Source organism: Saimiri boliviensis, chromosome 4 (assembly GCF_048565385.1).
Source record: "Saimiri boliviensis isolate mSaiBol1 chromosome 4, mSaiBol1.pri, whole genome shotgun sequence".
In the NCBI taxonomy this organism is placed as follows: Eukaryota; Metazoa; Chordata; class Mammalia; order Primates; family Cebidae; genus Saimiri; species Saimiri boliviensis.
This window is the reverse complement of record NC_133452.1, coordinates 37773128-37793846: the sequence shown is the minus strand read 5'-3', so window position 1 is coordinate 37793846 and position 20719 is coordinate 37773128. Positions and strand designations below refer to the sequence as shown.

At 38.3% G+C, this 20719-nt stretch overlaps 1 protein-coding gene and 1 long non-coding RNA gene across 2 annotated transcripts in view; both read left to right on the top strand.

The window, feature by feature from the left end:
• ENPP3 (ectonucleotide pyrophosphatase/phosphodiesterase 3) overlaps nt 1-484 on the top strand; it is a 286041-nt gene extending 285557 nt beyond the window's left edge. Inside the window, exon 27 of the mRNA XM_003932436.3 lies at nt 104-484. The gene's annotated coding sequence lies outside the window, so the exon portion shown is untranslated. The remainder of the gene's footprint in view (nt 1-103) is intronic.
• A 19061-nt stretch (nt 485-19545) lies between these two features.
• Nucleotides 19546-20719, top strand: part of LOC141584263 (uncharacterized) — a 161486-nt gene continuing 160312 nt past the window's right edge. Inside the window, exon 1 of the long non-coding RNA XR_012517184.1 lies at nt 19546-20619. This is a non-coding gene — a long non-coding RNA (uncharacterized LOC141584263). The remainder of the gene's footprint in view (nt 20620-20719) is intronic.

The window sequence follows — 20719 nt, the reverse complement described above, 5'->3', positions numbered from 1 at the left end:
TCCTCCCCACCTTCCTGCCTCATCAACTCACACCGGATTGATCCTGACCCCTTGACACTCAACATTCCTCTGTCTGAAAAAGCTGGCACACTCCAGCTCACAGAAAAAAAAAAAAAAAAAAAAAAAAAAAAAAAAAAAAAAAAAAAAAAAAAAAAAAAAAAGCACAGTATTTCCAGCACCAAATAGAATTTTTTTCCCTATCCTCTTCGCACCACTCCTGATTCATATCATTTAAAAACACACCAGCAATTATTTCTTATATCATTTCTTTTTCGAATAAGTTTGCCTGGTTCTATCCACTGACGTACATCCTTTTTAGGAGGTAGGTAGCTGAAGAGGCAAACAGCAGGAATTCCTAAAAAATTCGAAAAGGTTTTTTTCCCCCCCTCTTTACAATGATTTTCGTTTTAGAGGCTATAGGCTCTTGAAACTCTCCAGAGAGCAGAAAAGGAGTGAGTTGTTTTTAACCATTTGTAATCCTCAAGATGCCTACCTGCAAAACTCTGATTTCTATATTTGAAATTTGATCCTTTGTCACTGGAGGTAACGGCTTTGGGACAAGAAAGAGAACAAAGCCAGGGGTCTGACTCTGAATGCAGCCTCCTGGTGCAGATTTCCAGTACTCTTGCTTAGTTTTTTCTTAATATATGTAGGAGTTTTATATAGGGAAGGACAAGGGATGAGTGGCCATCAGTGTTTCCAGAAAAATGGCTGCATTATTCTATCAGAGCAAATGATTCTATGTTGGGTAGGTAGGGGCCCTGGGTGTGGGGGTGAGACATCAAAGGGGGTTTACCTAGGGGCACTTAAACACAGCTTCACTAGGGTCTTTGAGAAATGAGTGCATTTTCCTGTGTTAAAACTATCATCTTCAAATGTGGATTGAATTTGGTTTGTCTTGTTAAAATAAGAAGCCCGATTCCATAACAAGAGCAGTGTACCCAGTTGTATCTGGATATAAACTAAGATTGACAGTGAACAATATATTTTTAGTGACTCCCCACACATCTATGAATAGTGATTGTGACTTCTTATTACCCCAGGAACATGCAGCCTAAGGGAGCGAGGCCAGGGCAAGGAAAGAATAGGTTTTATTTTTCCTGGGCGTGTGCAGATGTCGAATACGGCCAATAAACCTAAGCATATCTCCATTTCTTAATATGGTGCTACTTAGCCTCACTGAGAACCCAGTGTGCTTTCATTTGGAATCTATGTTGTTTAGTGGCTTTTTTGTTAGTAACTCCAGTTCCCATTTTATGTAAAGAGAATGATTCTAGGACCATATCATTTTTGTATTCTGTAATGCCGCATCATTCGGCATTGGTGTTACCAATGAGTAGATTCCTTTAAGTTGTTGATGCTTCAGACTGTGGGTTCCAGATAAGCATATGTTTCTGGTGCAAAGATCACCTTTAGAAACAAGACATCATAGATATATCATTTGAAAACAGCCTATTTCAACTGATCAAATGTTTAAAGTTTCAGTACAGTCTATTGAAAAATAGTTAAGAAAAAATATAACCATCCAACTTCAGCATAGACCATATCATCTGTGCACAATTACCTTGTTAAGCAAGCCACATGTTGTACAGTGTAGTTGCACGTCAATAGTGTGAATGGCCAGCAAAGGGGCGGGGTGCCCTCTGAAGCTCAGGAAGAATTTTCATCATTGTTATTTAATGTTCTTTCCAAGCATTCCTCAAAAAGAAGAGGCCTATGAATTCCTATTTAAAGAAGGAACATTCCAAGTTAACTTAATGGCCACATGTGTATTAAAGGCAACTTGGCCCTCAACGTTTTCTTCCCTTGTGGATGATTTTAAAAGTCCAAAATATGTGGGAAGCCACAGTGAAACCTTTCAAGACCTAAACCCCCAATTACATCTACCACTAATGGTTGGAAAGGTGTGGTGGCTGGGGAAGGGTAGGGATGTGAAGCGCGAGCCTCACCTAAGGTGGGATGTGGGCTTGATGGTGAGCTCTCCTAGCTTGCAGAGTGAGGAGAAGGGTTGGGGAATTTCTGAATCCTCAGGAGAGTCTGAGAGCTACCACCAACAGCTTCATGCATGCAGCAGGGAGACTCATTCATGGAAGGGATAAATTGTACTGGGTTATAGTTGGATGACCTAGGTTGTATTCTTGGAACTGCCTTTCCCAGATCTCAGGGAAGTTACACGTAGAAGCCATATTCCCATTTAAGAAATGAATAATTTGTTTAATTTAGCAGGCTTCAATGAGGGCTGGGTAGATATAAATTTCTCAGGGAATTGGTGCTTTATTTTTTTCAATCTTTCTTGATTGTTTTTCATTCTTTGCATATAATAAGTATATTATTCTGCTCTGTTAAAAATGTCAAGAGAATTTGGTTTTACTCTAAAATTCTCATAGTCCCTTGAAATCTCAAAAAAAATCTAGAGTCAGTTCCAAATAGATAGTTTTGATGTTACTTAAGAGAAAATAAGCATGTTGAAATATATAGAACATATGAAATCTCAGAATTGAAAAAGGTTCTGTGTGTTATAAGGTTTGAGGCTTTATGATCAAAACTCTTTTTGAAGTAGTTAAAATAAAATATTATAATTAAGATAGTAAGATAGTGGCACAGAGACAGACACACACACACACACATGCACACACACCCAGAGAGAGAGAGAGAGAGAGAGAGAGAGAGAGAGAGAGAGAATGAGAGAAGACACCCAAGATAGTCACAGACTCAGAAGTATGTTTTGATTGTGATACGGACCATCAAATGCCAGGAAACTCAAAGAGAAAGGCTGACACTCCATCCTTAATTCATGCCATGAGATCTGAATTCTTGCAGTATTATAAATGACTCAGCAAATGTTTGTGTGTGCCTGGGCGGTCAAGTGGGAAATAGTGGCTTCTTATAACTTTGTCCAACTTTGACTTACCTCAACCCTTTTGATTGACAGCAGGTTACAGTGGGAGAAAAAGGTCTTTGAATTTGTGTGCAAAATGGTTAAGATGCACTAATTTTGACTTGTAAGCAAGTATTTATCTAGCAAACGCTTTTTAGAGAGCATTTTTTCCTCGTGGTAAAATGAGGAATTAACTAAGCTGGCCACTGAGTCCTGTTTACCAAGCTATATAAGGTATGTGTGTGTGTCTACTAGGGCATCGTTTGTACTGGTCATTTGGTTAAGTCTTGCAGGGTGTTCAGCTGTGGATGCACTGCATTCCTTCCCTTATGTTTTTTGTTGTTTTTTTCTCCCCTCTTAAAATAAAGGCTTTCTTGATCAGGTATCAGACCAGAGAAAACCTGGCAGGACTACAGAAAAGCGGCCGAGGTTGGAGTGTTTGTGTACTTAAAGAAGGAATCTTGCACATTCTCAACTTTTAGTTGTAGACATTTTCTTATAAGAGCAAGAAGGAGTTAGTGCTAGCCCTCAAAGCGGAAATCAAAACTCCCAGGGAAACATACCAGAGGAATGTGACTCAGAACCAAGACCCATACGCAGTGCCTGCATAGAGCTGTCAGACTTACAGGAAGTCTGGCCATATATGGGCATCTGGACAGTGAGCAATTTGGTCTTATGGTGGGTCAGGGGGAGATTTCTGATATTTCTAGCATGCCTCAAATTCAATCACGTAAATTAATTCTACCAAAAAATAAATGGTATGCCAGAAGCTTTTTGTAAAATAGTGATAAATATTATTCTGAAATCTTCAGGGACCCTAGCTTAGCTTACATGACCTCCTGTTTGCTTAAGGTGAAGGTTAAGAAGGTTAAGAAGAAGGTTAAGAGCTGGAAGTTCATGGCGGGAAGAGAAGCATGGATGTTTACTCTGTAAATTTCATTCATTACCTTCATGCATTTTCCTCTGTATAATTAGTTCTGTGACTTTCTTAGGATATTATCTAATGCAAAGGTATTTGTCAGAAGGCAGTTAAGGCCATTGCATATGGTTTGTGTTTTACGTTTGGCTGTTCCTTTCTTGTCCATAGTGTTGGAGGCCAGAGGGGTGAGAAAGGAAACGTTTTTTTTTTGTTTTTTTTTGTTTTTTTTGTTTTTTTTTTTAAGATGATATCCTGCCGGGTGTGATGGCACATGCCTGTAGTCCTGCCTATTCGGGAGGCTGAGGCTGGAGGATCTCTTGAGTCCAGAAGTTCTGGGCTATAGTGCTATGCCTGTTGGGTGTCCGCACTAAGTTCGGTATTAATATGGTGACCTCCCGGGAGCGGGGACCACCAGGTTGCCTAAAGAGGGGTGAACCGGCCCAGGTCGGAAATGAAGCAGGTCAAAACTCCCATGCTGATGATCAGTAGTGGGATCGTGCCTGTGAATAGGCAGTGCACTCTAGCCTGGGCGACATAGCGAGACCCTGTCTCTAAAAAAAAAAAAAAAAAAAAAAAAAAAGATCATATCCCTTCAACTTACTATTTGTTTTACTTTTGTTAATTAGACTTTTTTTTTTTTTTTTAAAATTAGTTTACTTAGAATCCTGTGTTGCGTCTAGTCAGCTTTTGTTCTGCTAAGACAGTGCCAGAGGATGTGGATGCTGCTAGGTAGGAATGAGCCCGGGTGGTCTCGTACATTCTCCCTGACAGGTTAGAATCTCAAAAGCATTACCATTTAGCAACCAGGAGTATTTACAGCCCCTTGCTTCATCAAGGCTGAATGTGAAGCGTCCCCATGGTGATAATTAAGGTCATATTTAAGCGAGTGGGAATGAAAAACAGGGGAAATAAGCATTCCTTAAAATGTGTGCTTTGAGGACATCCAATCAATAGGTTTAGGAGGAAGAGAGAATTGGGACTACCTATCTTATCTCAAAGAACAGAAGTAGGTGAAGGGATAAATATTTTGAAAAGACTAGTGTGAAATGTACATGAATGTATTCATAGGGATTCTGCTGCAGGATGGGAAAGGGGTGCAGATTAAGCCAGGCCCCATCATTCATCCTTGGAAATGTGCTCCCACCTCTGGCCAAGAGGCCTGAGGTTCCTTCTCATAGCTCCAAGGCTCCCTGGAATACCATTAGGTAGAGCCTAGAGGACTGGCTAGGAGGTTAGGGTTAGTGTGAGCTCCATACCTGCCATTTACTTGCCAGTGACCTCAGGGAAAACACCTACTCTCTCTGGGCCTAAAATTTCCCACCTGTTCACAGTTAATGTGCAGCTCAAGGAGACAATATTTATGAAAGCACTTTTGTAAAGGTATTAGAGTTTTTAAATTGCCCTTCTCTTGCATTCTTCAATGGCTCTTCCTAGCTCTTAAAACTAAGTGCAACTCAGATTGACTGTAAAAGCCCGTCACACTTTGATTTCGTAACAGTGTCCAGCTCTGCAGGGGTTTTAGAGTGTTAAACCTGGGTGAGAGCTCAGAGAAAATCAAATCCTACCTCTTAGGATTTTTAGATTAGACATTCAGGATTGATAAAGACATTTAACAAATGAAATTTTTTTTTGAACCAGGGCCTGGCTCTGTCTCCCAGGGTGGAGTGCAGTGCCACAATCTTGGCTCACTGCAACCTCTTCCTCCTGAGCTCAAGTGGTCTTCCAGCCTCAGTCTCCTGAGTAGCTTGGACTACAAGTGTGCACCACCATGTCCATCTAATTAAAAAAAAATTGTAGAGATGGAGTTTTGCCATGTTGCCCAGGCTGGTCTTGAACTCCTGCCTCTTGAAGTGCTGGGATTACAGGCATGAGCCTCCCACATAAGGCCACAAATGAAACTTTTAAATTTGTCTTATGCTTCTTATATCCCTTATATGTCACTTCGATGGGAATGTGGGCATGCATTTGAATTATAGTTTTCAGGATATCTAAAACAAAATTCTGCACTCAGCTTGTTTTTGTCACCTGGCAGCATCTACTCCCTTTGTCTACATTTCATGTTCATAGTTTTCATTTATTTTGGGGGGATGGGAAGAGTTAGGGAGTTCCCAACAGTCTTCCTTTCTTCAAGGAAAGATGTGTAACTTATCACTAATAAGAATATGGTATGTAAATGACAAAGAAACAAGTAAAATTTTACGATTACCTGTGTCCATCATGTTTTCTTTAGATTTGTATTTCTTGAAAACCAAGGTAGTATTTTACTTAATGTGATGCTACAAACCGTAACACTTTATGTATATTTGGGTTGACAGTTTTCTTTTATTTCATTTTGTAATGTGAACTGTGCTATCATGATGGTGGCAAGTAAGTTTTCAAATTAAAAGCGAAATTGGTAGGCAGTATGTTCTAGAATGCTAAAAACTAATTTGTTCAAATAGTCCAAAGAGTTTCTAAACTATTTTCCTGTGTGTAAATCTTAAAATAACCATGCCTACCCAAACGTGTTAAAATCTGAGCACCCCAATAAGGCTTTTTAAGAAGGTATCTTATCTTCTAAGTCAGAACTTTCACCACATATGAAGAAACAACCACATTCTATTTAAAATCCTGACATCATCAGATTTGAAGTAAAAGTGAACTAATGCATTGTTTAATTGGACATTAGAATGCACAATGCCAATTTTGTCTGATCAATTTAACAGGAATGCTTCTTAGAGCTCTATTTGGGTGTCTGAAATAGATGCTCAAAATTTTGACTGCATTCTCTTCTGCTTATTTAGAAATTTTAATTTACAAAGCCCTTTCATGGATACCATCTTACTTCATTATCATAACAATCTCATAAGGTATTATTCCACACATATTGCAGGTGAGGAAGTTGAGGTCCAATAATGCTAACATAACACAAGCTTGGTTAGAGGTGAAGAGACATGCGAATTTCAATTCAGTTCTTCTAAAACACCCCTTGCCTTTTCTTCCAAACTTCACAGCTTCTTTTCTTTATGTTCTACATATAGTGATCTCTGATCACTGTATGTACTTAAGATAGTTACCTCAGATCTTAAACTCTTAAAGCACACACCCTAGAAGGCATATAAAACACCTGCAGGCTAACTGGCAGTCAGTATTGTGCTGTGGGTTTGAGATAAACATGAAGTAGAAAGAGAATGCTTACTGATCTATATTAGTAGAGAAACTTGGGCTTAGATTTGCTTTTTATTTTTTTAACAATTAAGATTTTTGTGATGATTTTGCTGTGTAAACAGATGTGTTCTTCTTATCCACTAAGTAGCTGATGCAGCTAAAAAAGGAAAAAATGAATACGATGATGGGTATGTTTTGGGAGGTTTAATATCAGGGTGTGCTGTGCTCTGACATCAGCCTCAGCCCACACTGAAAGTGCTCAATCTAATGCTATGCAGACTTGTTTAGGCTGAGACTGGGAACAACCACAGACATCATGAAGGTCTTCTTGAATAATTGCATCATTCACTGATAAGCTATTTTTAGCAAGAAATATCATGAGTGACAGAGTCTGACACAAGCCACCAGCAATGAAGCATATGTCTTCAGTGATATGTCAACTATCAACACAGGTTTTTCATGAGTATCCCCTAATAAACCTGTCTTGCCATGTTATTGATATTTATTTTATGAACTTGCCTTAACTGAAAATGTACTTTCCTCTAACTGGATCTGCTTTGCGTTTCAGGCTTACAGCCTTCTCCCTCTCTCCTTTAGCCATGGAAGGATTTGATTTGAATCGCGACTAGTTTCATGTTGCTAATGGAGTGTGATTTATGTTGTAACTACTCATGGCAGAGAGAGAGAGAGGGTTGTCTAGGAATGGTGGGGTTATAATGAGGAAATTTTCTTATTGACCTGCACATGTGTGTAAAGTTAACAACTACAGGATTGCATTTCATAGAACTATTGACTTGCTAATGTCTGGAAGTACCTCACTATTAATTATTTGTCACATGCAGTTGATGAAAGCTTATTGTCCAACCGAATTTTTTGCAGCATTTTCATCATTTCTAATGTCTCTATGTTGGTTCTTGTTGATTGTGGTTTGCCCTGCTCTTTTGATATTTGTCTGATTCCTGAGGATTCAGCTGTTTGCTTTCAGCTCAGAAGGGAAGCAAGCAAATTTTGAACCAATGTTGCTTTGCAGTAGGGCTGAGCACTGCCACAGTCAAATGTATCCTCCCTCAACGGCTTTGATTGCTTCCCAGGCAGGCCCATTCCTCACGGATCAAGCTGGTTTTTCCTGACCAGCTTCTGAAGCAGCCCCCAGAGCGGGGACTCACAGTGTGGTGTTACCACTTTTCTCTAAGATGTTCTCATTTTACACATTGAAGCCTGGTCTTCATCTAAAGTGAACTCAAGAAGTCCAAACTCCTGTATTTCTCATGCATCATATCCAACTTTCCAAGAAAGGAAAATGACCTTAGTTGAACAGAAACGACCATCTGGAAGCCATTTTGTCTACTGTAAGTGCCAAGGACGAGAATTCTTAGACGCCGCATGTGAGTCTGAGGAGACCACAAGGCAGAAGCAACTCACCAAATGTATTTATGTCATAACTACATCACCTGGCATCCTTAGTGAAGTGTTGCAGGGGGTCGTTTTACCTGGGCTTCCTTATTCTTCCCGGCATTGCTGGTGGTAGGGAAATAGCCCTGTTACACTGTTTCTGGCAGCCCAATATTCCACCAAGCTAGGCCTAGAAAAGCAAAGGTATAGTGAGGTGGGGAAGACAGTAGTATGCCATTTTTTTAAAAAAGGCTTTAGTGTTTATACTTTGTTTTCAAGATCTTAAAAATAAAACCTGCCAAAGTAAACTTGGCTCCTATTTAATTGATTAAACAAGATTGATTTTTAACAATTGTAGCTTGACATTTTAGTGTGAAATTTTGTCACTTAAAATAAGCTACTTTTATAATTTAAAGCATTTCATAAAATGAGCCACCATTTTGGATTTAGCGAGGCCTAATTTTTACCTTGATTTAGAATGTTCTAGAAATAGACGTATCATAAACTTGATCGGAATATAGAATTTGCTGTACTTTGTATTTTTCTTTTTCACTACTTCAGGAGAGATTTTTTTCTCTATTTCTGTGTTTAATAATATGATTAAATGTTAGTATGGCTTAATGTATGACATTAAGCAAACTACTTAATCTCTCCAAGCCTCTGTTTGCATCTGTTAACCTGGAGATAATAATGGCACCAACTTCATAAGATTTCATAAAATTGTTGGGACAATTTACAAGGATTAAAAACCAGAAACTTCTAAAGCATCTAGAACAATGCTTCTCAGAGACCAAGCACTCAATAAATGTTCATTGAAGTGAAATAAAACTGTCCTTTTTGTTCATCTCTGAATATTTTTAGATACTAAATTTCTGCCTTGGCACATTTGCTATACATTAGCACTTAGCTCAGCAGTTTTCAGGGTCATGCATGCAGATTACACTGAAAAAAAAAAAAGAATGTCATGACAGCTTGTATTGACAGGCTTTCTCCAGCAAGAAACATACTACTATTTTGAACTTGTGAATGATTTATAAGTTGTGACTCTGTCTTCAGGATCTTGTTTCTCTCTCTCTCTCTCTCTCTCTCTCTCTCTCTGTCTCTGTGTGTGTGTGTGTGTGTGTGTGTGTGTGTGTGTGTTTTCTTTTTGTTTTTGTCATCAAATTGCCACAGGGGGGAGTATAAGTTCTTGAAAGCAGAAAAAAACAAAACAAAACAGTTTAATTTGGTAACAATTATGATTATTATTAAAAAGTCTATATCTAAAGCATCTAAACAGATTAGATTAATATTTACATTAAAATAGAAATACTTATAATAAAATATAAATTAGGCACTGTTTAATATTGGATTTAATAATTTTGTGATAAGGCCGGGCGCGGTGGCTCAAGCCTGTAATCCCAGCACTTTGGGAGGCCGAGGCGGGTGGATCACGAGGTCGAGAGATCAAGACCATCCTGGTCAACATGGTGAAACCCCGTCTCTACTAAAAATACAAAAAACTAGCTGGGCGTGGTGGTGCGTGCCTGTAATCCCAGCTACTCAGGAGGCTGAGGCAGGAGAATTGCCTGAACCCAGGAGGCGGAGGTTGCGGTGAGCCGAGATCGCGCCATTGCACTCCAGCCTGGGTAACAAGAGCGAAACTCCGTCTCAAAAAAAAAAAATAAATAAAATAAAATAAAAAAAATAATAATTTTGTGATAGTTGCAAAAGCTGTATCTGGAAAATGTCCCCATGGGTGAATGTGTGGGTGTGCTCTCGCATGTCGGGGATATTGGTGCTGCAGGAGAAGGGAGAAATATGTTTCTAGTTTTTGCCACTAAAGTCATGAAGTGAAAGAGAGGAGAGGAGAGAGAAAGAAAATGAGAGAGTGCTAGTCTGTAAAATGAGCATGAAGGGCTTGGATATAATGATGCCATAGAGCCTCACAATATGGATAATACAGAACCCATTCTGTACATATGGGGGTATTTAAGCTTATTATGTTCAATAACTAGAGGAGACAGTTCCAAAATAGAGAGAACTGTGCAAGTGGAACATGAAGTGTCCCTTTGAATAATACAATTGCATTTCATAGCTACAAAAGCTGTGGCCTAATTTTATAATACTGACAGTCAAAAACATGCTTATTTTCTCTGCCTCTTTGAAGAAAATGAAATCCAACAAAAGTTTCTATGGAAACCAAATGGACGCTCTTAAGAGCTGGGAAGTTTGATCATGGTACCAACCTGACCCTTCCCTTTTGGGAGTGGATCATCTTTGCAGATGATTAGTCAGCTTTCCTATAATATATACTATGTATACGTGGGTGTGTGTGTGTGTGTGTGTGTGTGTGTGTGTGTATGGAATTCTATACACAGACGTTACATACACACATGCACACAAATATATATATTCTGCTTTTCATACCCAAAGTTCTGGCACCATCATGTGTTACCCCAATATCCACCAGAACCACTATCCAAATTCACTTCTAAGTTCTTCTTGCCTGTCTCTTCTAAGCTAACTGAGATTTGGCATACATCTTGTCATTTCATAGAACTTCTCCAATCCCCTTGGGTCCTTGATATGGTTTGGCTCTGTATCCCCACCAAATCTCACGGAGGATTGTAATCCCCAGTGTTGGAGGGAGGTCTGGTGGGAGGTGACTGGATCATAGGGGTGGTTTCTGATGGTTTAGCACCATTCCCCTGGTGCTGTCTTGTGACAGAGTTCTCATGAAACCTGGTTTTTTCGAAGTGTCCCCCTTTGTTCTTTTCCTCCTGCCCCAGCTGTGTAGGACATGCTTCTTTCCTCTTCACCTTCTGCTGGGATTGCAAGTCTCCTGAGGCCTCTCCAGCCATGCTTCCTGTACAGCCTGCAGAGCAATGAGCCAGCTAAACCTCTCTTCTTTATAGTCTCACATAGTTCTTAATAGCAATGTGAGAACAGACTAATGCAGTCCTAAATTTCTGTCCACTCCTGCTCTCTCTTGCTCATTTATGCTTTACATCAATGTTTTGACCTGATTGTGACTTTGGTCTCTTGCCCCTTCCTTTTCTCCTGGACACATGGTTTTGCTTCCTCTCTCTCCATGGCATACTGTTTTATGTCAACAGCCTCTTTGGGCTGTGATATGATTTGGCTCTTTGTCTACGAAATCTCATGTAGGATTGTAATCCCTCTGACCTCCAGCCTTTGGCCTCGTGACCTTTCTTCAAGCCAGTGCCTGCCTTAGTTGTTCCTATAGTGTCTGCCATACATTTGTGGTCTCTAGTCTCTGATGTGTCCTCAGTTCTACTATGTTGTGCTTTTAGTTGCTACGGTCAGTGCTTTGCCATCCTTTCCTTTGTATCCTTTCCAAGCCTAACTGCTTCCCTCCAGGGTCCTACCCTGTCACCCCTCCTCTTCCTTTCTACATGAGACTACCAGGCATGAACAACTCCAGCCTTTGTCCCCAGGATTGATGGGCCCTCAGCTTCCTATTTGCTTCTTTAGTTTGAAGTGCAGTGTTCAGTTCTACAGCCAGTAGCCACATAGGGCTATTTATATTTAAATTAATCAATATGAAAATTCAGTTTTTCAGTTGCACTAGTTGCTTTTCAAGTACTCAGTAGCCATGTACAGCTAACTGTACATGTATTGTTCAGTTATTGTTTGGATGGCGTAGAGAACCTTTCCATCTTTGCAGAAAGTTTGACAGAATAGTGCTGGTTCAGACAGACCTCCACTTGTGCTTTAGATCCAAAAGCACAAGTCTCCTATGGAACCATGTGCTCCTTGGAACCTATGGAACCACCTCTCCTATGGAACCATGTGCTCTTTGGAACCTATGGAACCATGCGCTCCTTGGAACATATGGAACCACATCTCCTATGGAACCATGTGCTCTTTGGAACCTGTGGAACCATGTCTTCTGTGGAACCATGTGCTCTTTGGAACCTATGGAACCATGTCTCCTGTGGAACCATGTGCTCTTTGGAACCTGTGGAACCATGTCTCCTGTGGAACCATGTGCTCTTTGGAACCTATGGAACCATGTCTCCTGTGGAACCATGTGCTCTTTGGAACCTGTGGCATCACATCTCCTATGGATCCATATGCTTTCTTTTCTTTCTATTTTCTCTTGTCTTTCAATTTGTTTTTCTCAGAGAGCTTCTTCCCAATCTATAAACATGGCTATGTATCTCTCACATAAAAAGATAAACCCCAAAACAAATGAAATAAGATCACCATTCCATTGTCTTAACATTCCTTTTTCACTGCTTTTTTCACACTGGAGCTCCTGAAACACACACACACACTCACACAGTTACACACAAATCCCGTGTTTACTGTCTCCAAGTACGCACTTTCAAGTTACTTTTTAACCTGTTGTAATAAAGCTCCTGACCATGACACTGCAAATTATCACCAAATAACCTCTTTGTTGCTAAATCCAGTGGATTATTTTCAGTCTCATACAATTTGATCTCTTAGTAGTTGTTTAGCTGAATCCCATTCTCTCCGTCTCTTTGGCTATTTCCTTTGGTCTCCTTTGCAGACTCATTTCCCTCTGCCTACCCCTATGATGTGAGTGACCTGTAGTCTTTTGTCCCTGGTCTTCTTACTTACATGTTCTTCTACTGCTACATTGTTGATGGTTGCCTGCTCTCTGAATCTCAACCAGAAACTCTGTTCTGAGTTCATTTGTGCTGTTAACAACATATTAATCTCAATGTCCTATTCAGACGTTAAAGTAAGCATAGTAAAAACTAAATTTGTTACTCACCTCCACTTCAAAATCTTTTCCCTTTAGGTGTGTCTCCCATCGTAGTGATTGGAACACTATCTTCCGAGTCATGCCATATTGATGCTTGTCTGTTGTCTTGTATTCTTTTTTCTCTTTCAGTTCCTATATGTTATGATGATAAAGCTCTGTGGACTCTACTCATGATAGCTTCCTAACACATCATGCCCTCAACATCTTTTGCTTCGACCACTGCATTGGTCTTTCTGTTATTAACTGGTCTTTTGACTCATGCAATTGCCCTGCAATTCATTCTCTCCACTGCTGCCTGAGAAATCTATCAATATACAGTGCTTATTCACCTGCTTAAAACCAAACCTATAGGTGGCTTCCATTACATCTATGATAAGGAACTTTGTCTGGCTTCTGTCTTCTCCATTCTTATCTATCAGTACCCACCACTCCTGCCCTATTCTTTGGTTTTACCAGTGCTTTTGAGTAACTTACAAATTTTTTCATGCTGTTTCATGCCTTTATAACTTGCTCACAGTTGCTCTTCCAGCACTTGGAGCAGTGGCTAAGTATGCTCATATCACATAAACTATATATTTTTTTAAACAGGGTTTCACTGTCGCCTAGGCTGGAGTGCAGTGGTTATGGCTCATGCAACCTCAACCTCCTAGGCTCAAACAATTCTTCTGTCTTAGCCTCCCAAGTAGGGAGGCATGCGCCATCACACTTGGCTAATTTTTAATTCGTTTTTGTAGAGATGGTGTCTCGCTATGTTGCCCAGGCTGGTCTCGAATTCCAGGCCTCAAGTGATCCTCCTGCCTCAGACTCACAAAGAGTTGGGACTACAGGTGCGAGCCATCCTGCCCAACCCAAATAAACTTTTGACTCTAGTAGGAAGCTTTTTTTCTATTTGGTCCAGTCAGTATATACTGACATATGCACATGGACAGTGAAACAAAAATTTTATGATTTTATTGCTACCATGTGTAATGCCCTTGGTATTTTAAAATTGATTCCATTCCATTTTAAAGAAAATTCTAGTCTTCATCTCCAGGTTTATTCTACTGTCTAATTGAACTCACATCTTGGAAATAAGATACGTATATATCTTACTTATATATATATTTATATGTATGTATATATGTGTGTGTGTGTATCCTTGAAACACCAAATAATCAGCATAGACGATCTGAATAAGCAGTTAAGGGAAGTAGTGTGAGGATACGAGGTCTGGGGATGCTCTGGACATTCTGGGAGCACCTGTGGTTGCTGGGAGATGAATGTGTGGAGTTTAAGAATGAAAGTGCTAAGGTGAAATACAGAGCATAAGCACAGAAGCAAACCTTATTTTTGGCACTAAATCAAGCCTTGCCTAAAGTTAGCTTCATCTCTCAATTTATCAGTTTCATGAGCCAATATGTTCCCCTACCGCTATTTTTAAAAGTTCTTGATGTTGTACCACAAAATGTCCTAGCTGATACAGACTTCACCAGTGAGAGAGAGACATAATTTGACTTTCATATTGATATTTTCTGATGGAATTATTTATATCATTTTCTAATTCTATTATAGTATTAGGGTAGAGCAATGCTTTTCAACCTTCTTTTTTTAACATAATGGAATACATAGAAAATAAGAACATTTTTATGGCATTTTTGGGCAAAGACTTTCTAAAACCTCTGAAATTCTGAAAGGGAGAGGGTATAGAAATTCTTTTGGTTTAAAGATATCAAAGATCATAGGGGAGCATACTGGCAAATTGCTACCATTTTTTTTTCTTAAGTTTTTAGATAATTTAAGGTTTTTCTTGGAAGTTGACTTCTGAGTATTTGTGAATAACTCTCACATAGCCTCTAGTGCAAACAAATCTACCATTGAATGAATTTCTTAAAGTTTGAGAATTAGCTTGAACTTTAAAATTGTATAAATTTAGCTAAAATTGCATAATTACTAAGGTCTTAGGAACTATGATAATTTAAAAAATTGTATATTTATATCAATTCATAGGTAAATATTTTGTATTTATATATTATATAAATAAAATTTCTGAGGCTTATGTATTCATGCCTGGTAAGTTTATCTTCTTCAGAATGCCAGGAAATACCATGTTTATTTTATTCAAACCATAATTTACTAAAGTAATTCTCTAGAAAATTGGCTAGTAACACTAGTAGGTGTTTAGGAAAAGTTGCTGATTGACTGGCAGATAGAATTTTAAAAATCAGTGCGGCTGTCAAAGTTACCTAACGTTAGGCATAAAAGGATCTTTGTGTGAAATGCTTCCAGATTAATACATGTATTCAAATGTCCAAATTAAAAATCAGTCAGTCATTTATTGTTGTTACCACTCAATGAAATAAATAATTCACAAATGTTTTTAGCATTTGGTATATTTCTAACATTGTGTTAAACACAGCAAAATGTAGAAAGATACCTGGTTCTTGCTTACAAGGGAGTTATGATCTATTTGCAGAAGCAAGACATTTATGGACTAAAAGTTCAGCCAGTGGCCCTCACAATTGTGCGACTTGAAAACCACAGCACCCGGAAAACTCTGAAGGATTGGTGTAATACAGTGTCATGACCCTGAAATTAGAATTTTTGAGGCACTTTGAGGCACAGATGATGATAGAGCCACACTTTATGAGGCTTGAGAGCTCTTGCTCAAGTGTCAGTAAGTCAGTAGTTAAGTCATTAAGTGGAAATAGAAGGATTTTGCACTAAGTGTTTCTGAGGAAGAAATAACTAACCTGGAAAAACCCAGCCTGAGGTTTTTTATGGACACAGCTGGGCCAATGGATGAAGAAGAAAGGTATTCCAGACCTTATTAATGATATCAACAGTCCTGACTTTGGGGATGTGGTGGCATGTGGGAGAGAGTAGACTGGCCGTTTTGACCTGAATCAAAATGGGGATGACTGAAAGATGCAGGAAGGGACTGTTTTGTAAGAGCCAAAATCCTAATTTTTTCTTCTTTCTTTTATTCTAATGTTGAATACGTTGCTTTCATTTCCAGTCCTCTAGTTTTTTGAAATACACACACACACACATAAACACATCTCTAACATATATATTGCTCTATTGCTCTATACTAATTCAGGGCTTAGAGAATGTTAAGAAGACATTTATTGACTTACAGGGTAAAATGAAGAGAGCCTCAAAACTAAGATTTAGTAATGCTTTAATTTTTGTTATGCTTCTGTTTCTCCTCTTGCTTTAATAAACAGTACGTATATATTTTTTTCTTTTTACAACCTGCAAAATGCCAGGCATATGGAAACAATATAAAGCACAATAAATATGCATTGAATTCAAGCACCTCTTTTATGAGCCTATGCTTTGTATACAGTGGACATCCAATCACTATGAAGTAGTGGAAATATTAATGCTGATGAGAAAAAACATAGCTAAAGCTGTTACTTGAGAAGCTATCTCACAAATGTATTTATTTGTTTATTCATTCATTCCTTTAGTAATGGGTGCATTCACTGGATACTGCTAATGTGAAGACTATTAGTCTAATAGTGATTTTTTAATTGATACAAATATTTATGGGGTACATGTGATATTTTGTTACATGCATAAACTGTGTAACGATCAATTCAGGATCATTACACAGTCCATGCGTGTAACAAATATGACAAATATTTAACAAAATATTTAACCTATAAAATGATAAATACTTGAGGTCACATCCAACACTTTGAGTGTCCGTCACCTCGAGTCTTTATCATTTTATATGTTGGAAACATTTCGAGTGCTCTCTTGTAGCTATGTTGAAATGCATACCACATTGTTGTTAACTATAATCACCCTACTCTGCTATCACACACTACGACCCATTTGTTCTACCTAACTGTGTTTGTACTCATTAACCAACCTTTTAATCTACCCACAGCCACCTGTTAATGCTGATTTCAGCAAGAGTTTCATGTGTTTATGTCTTTGTAGAGTCTGACCAACTTTTACCCATTTGTCAACTCTCAGAGCCCATATCACTTTCTTTTTGTGGCTCTCTAGACTGAGCTAGGTGCTTATCCTTCCACAGCCGTTCTCTAAATGTGTAGAGATTTGTCTGTCTGCCTTATCAGACGGGAGCTTCATGAGAGCAGAATTCATCTCCATGTCTTTAGTGCCAACCTCAATGCCTCGTCCCTTGAGAGTTTGTTGAGTATTTGTAGAACAAATATAATCTTTAATGATGGTGTTGTCAGATATCTGGCTTTAAACTGGCAATTTGGCTTTTAAGTGCTGTGTTCAGAAAATTAACTGAAAAAATAAATACTGGAATTATGTCAGTTTAGAGACAAAAGATGAGTTAAAAAGAAATAAAAAACTGAAAAGTCACAAAAATGCAATGTAAAATATAAGATGGCATATACATCATCATTAACGAACTATTCCTATTGTATAGGCTTTTTTTTTTTTCTTTTAATTGTGGCAAACTTTTACTGTGTGTCTCACATTTTCATTGAAACTTTACAGGCAGCCCTTTCAGTATGTACTGAATGTGAGAACAGCAGGGCAGGACTCTAGAGATCATTCGGTCTGAATACTGGTCAAGTGAAGAAGTACAACCACTCATTTTCAGAGTGCACAAAGGCAGGCAGATTTCAGTGACATAGTCATATGTGTGCCACAGTGGGCAAAGGAGCCCCGCTGACCACAGGCTTTCCACCATACTGTGCTACTTTCCCAGCAACCCCTTCTGTACAGTCCAGGAAGCAGCTGTCGGGGGTTGGTGGATGACTTCTGTTTTTATACACACTATTTCCCTTTGGCCATCCACCTGCTCTGTAGGAAGAAGGGAGTTGCTGCAATACAGGTCCACCCCCTTCCTTCAATTTACAGGAGTGACCCTCACATATGTGAATAATTACAATAGTGGCACCATTGATTGATGACCTGTGCTGGACTGATTAAAAAGGTTAAGTCACATCTTCACATGACCCTTCAGGGTTACTTCATTTTTATAGATGGGGATGGAGGTTGCCAAGATTATTTAAGTATCACATCCACATCACGGAGTCAATAAGTGGTGAAGCCAGGTATCTCTAACTCCCAAAATTCCATAGGTTTGCCTTTTGTAACGTTAAGAGAATATGGGGGCCTATCCATATTTGTCAGGTAATAAAGTATATCAAAAGGAACAAAGCACCATGCTTTCTAAAGTGCTTAAAGACCTACCTATCATTAGATAAATGGATACATGAATGAGTATGTGATTCTTAGAAAGAAAAAAATTACTTCATTATAACGTATATTTAAGATCATTACAGTAAGTTAGAGTTCTATGAAGATAGAAAGCGGAAAGGCTAAATTAAGCATTGTATCAATAGAGTGTACTTCTTTTTGTTTGGTTGTGTAATAAGAAAGGCTTACAATTTGTCCTTGCCTACTTTGAGGGAAATTGTGAAAGTCATGAAATGTACATGACACTTTCCTTTAAACCAGCATGAAGGCCTACTATCTCATTAGTTTCACATTACACTCTTGGCTCTAAATTTAAAAAGCCGAATTAAAAATAATTATGTCCCATGACACATGTATACCTATGTAACACACCTGCAGATTCTGCACATGTATCCTGGAATTTAAAGTAAAATTTTAAAAAATTACATTAATGAAGACATGATGTTCATTCAAAATTTAAGTTAATAAAGAGCTGTCTAAATGCTCATCTTAAATAACATTTTAAAAAAACTTTTTTTTTTAACACTCCTAGAACTGAATAATCGATGATTGTGATCTTGAGGTTAGAAATAGGGACTGATGGCTGGGCGCGGTGGCTCACGCCTGTAATCCCAGCACTTTGGGAGGCCGAGGCGGGTGGATCACAAGGTCAAGAGATCGAAACCATCCTGGTCAACATGGTGAAACCCCGTCTCTACTAAAAATACAAAAAATTAGCTGGGCATGGTGGTGTGTGCCTGTAATCCCAGTTACTCAGGAGGTTGAGGCAGGAGAATTGCCTGAACCCAGGAGGCAGAGGTTGCAGTGAGCTGAGATTGCGCCATTGCACTCCACCCTGGGTAACAAGAGCGAAACTCTGTCTCAAAAAAAAAAAAAAAAAAAAAAAAAAGAAAAGAAAAAAAGAAATGGGGACTGATTAGTTTTGAAGCATTTTTCAAAAACTTAACAATATTGTTTGTAGCAAATACAACAGGATCTATTACCATATCCTTATTTATTTGATTTTGAGTTTTAAACTACCATTAGAATGTTTTAATAATATATAGAATTTACATATAAGGCAAAAGTAGTTACTGTGGGACAAGTACTTTATGCAGTCGGAGGCTAGAAGCAATTCACATGTCTTGGATTGATTAATAGCAATAATAGCATTCCATTCTCAGAACCCTATTTGGAAGAGAAGTTATAAAATACAAAATGAGAGGGGAGACCAGTTCCTTTTAGCACAAATAAATTTTTGTGTCACAAGAAGACTTTATGAAGTATATTATTTCCCTCAGAAACTCTTCAGGCTCTTGTGCTTGTCTTTATTTTGTCCATATGCCTAGTGGAGTGCTTTGCATATTTATAACTATGAACTGACTTGAATTTAACTTGGCTGGGTCAGGGTGCTCTTGGGGCCGATGATACCTCAAAGGCATGGAGATACAGCGTTCTTTCTTCTAAAATGTAGAATTATTTCCTACTCCATGTAGGAAATTCTGTTAGTCACAAATGGTGGCGAATGGCTGGGCATTAAAGCAGGACTTTGCCAACTCAGTAAGACATCATTTTCAGGTTTATCTTCCCTTTATTCCTAATTAGAGTATTAGGAGTTATGCATAAATATAAACTTTGAGCTACACTGCTCTTAAATTCTGCAGAATTATTTAGGTAAATGTCTTTTATGTGATGTGTTTACACATGGAAAGAGGTAGTGGAGTCACTTTTGTTGAGAGCATTACAAAGTAGAGAATTCTGGAACTGCCCAAATGTTACGAAGGTGAAGGACTGCTGTATCAGACAAACAGCAGAACTAACAATTGAATTGGAAGATGAGTTGGAACAACTGAATTGGAAAACTAAATATAGAGTCAATGTTTTGCAAGTGTATTTAAAAAAAAACACAAAAAACAAAAAACTAGGACATTAAGCTGAGAGTAAACCACAGTGAAAATTCACGGAGATTAGTGGCTCTTTTTCTTTTAATTTTATACTCTTTTTGACTTAGGGACTAATTCTTACCACTTATACTTTATCAAAAAATTTTTAAAATGGGAAATGAGGTCAAATGTGTGTTCTTTTCCCCCTACTCAAAAGGAAGGAAGCTTGATGTATTTAACACACGTATTTTTTGGGGGATGACTTATTAAAACGAAGTTGACTTAAATGATTATAAAATTTCTACATTTATAGATACTAGTGAATAATGTTATATAAGCAAGTCCTGAATAAAAGGGTAAAATCATTTTCACTTTGAACCTAAAACTAACCGATTTAGTAGTAAGATTTTTCTTTGTAACTTGTTGTGAAAGTAATACCATGCACTTTGGTTTCAGGTAATAGGATAAAAAAATGACGAACAGAACCTGTCTTTCTGCTCTGAAAAAAGTAAGTTGTTAAAGAAATGAACAATGCTTGTGGAAATTCAAATATGTGATCACATACTGACCAACTCTGACCATTTTAGTATTTCCCTTGTGAACTAGAT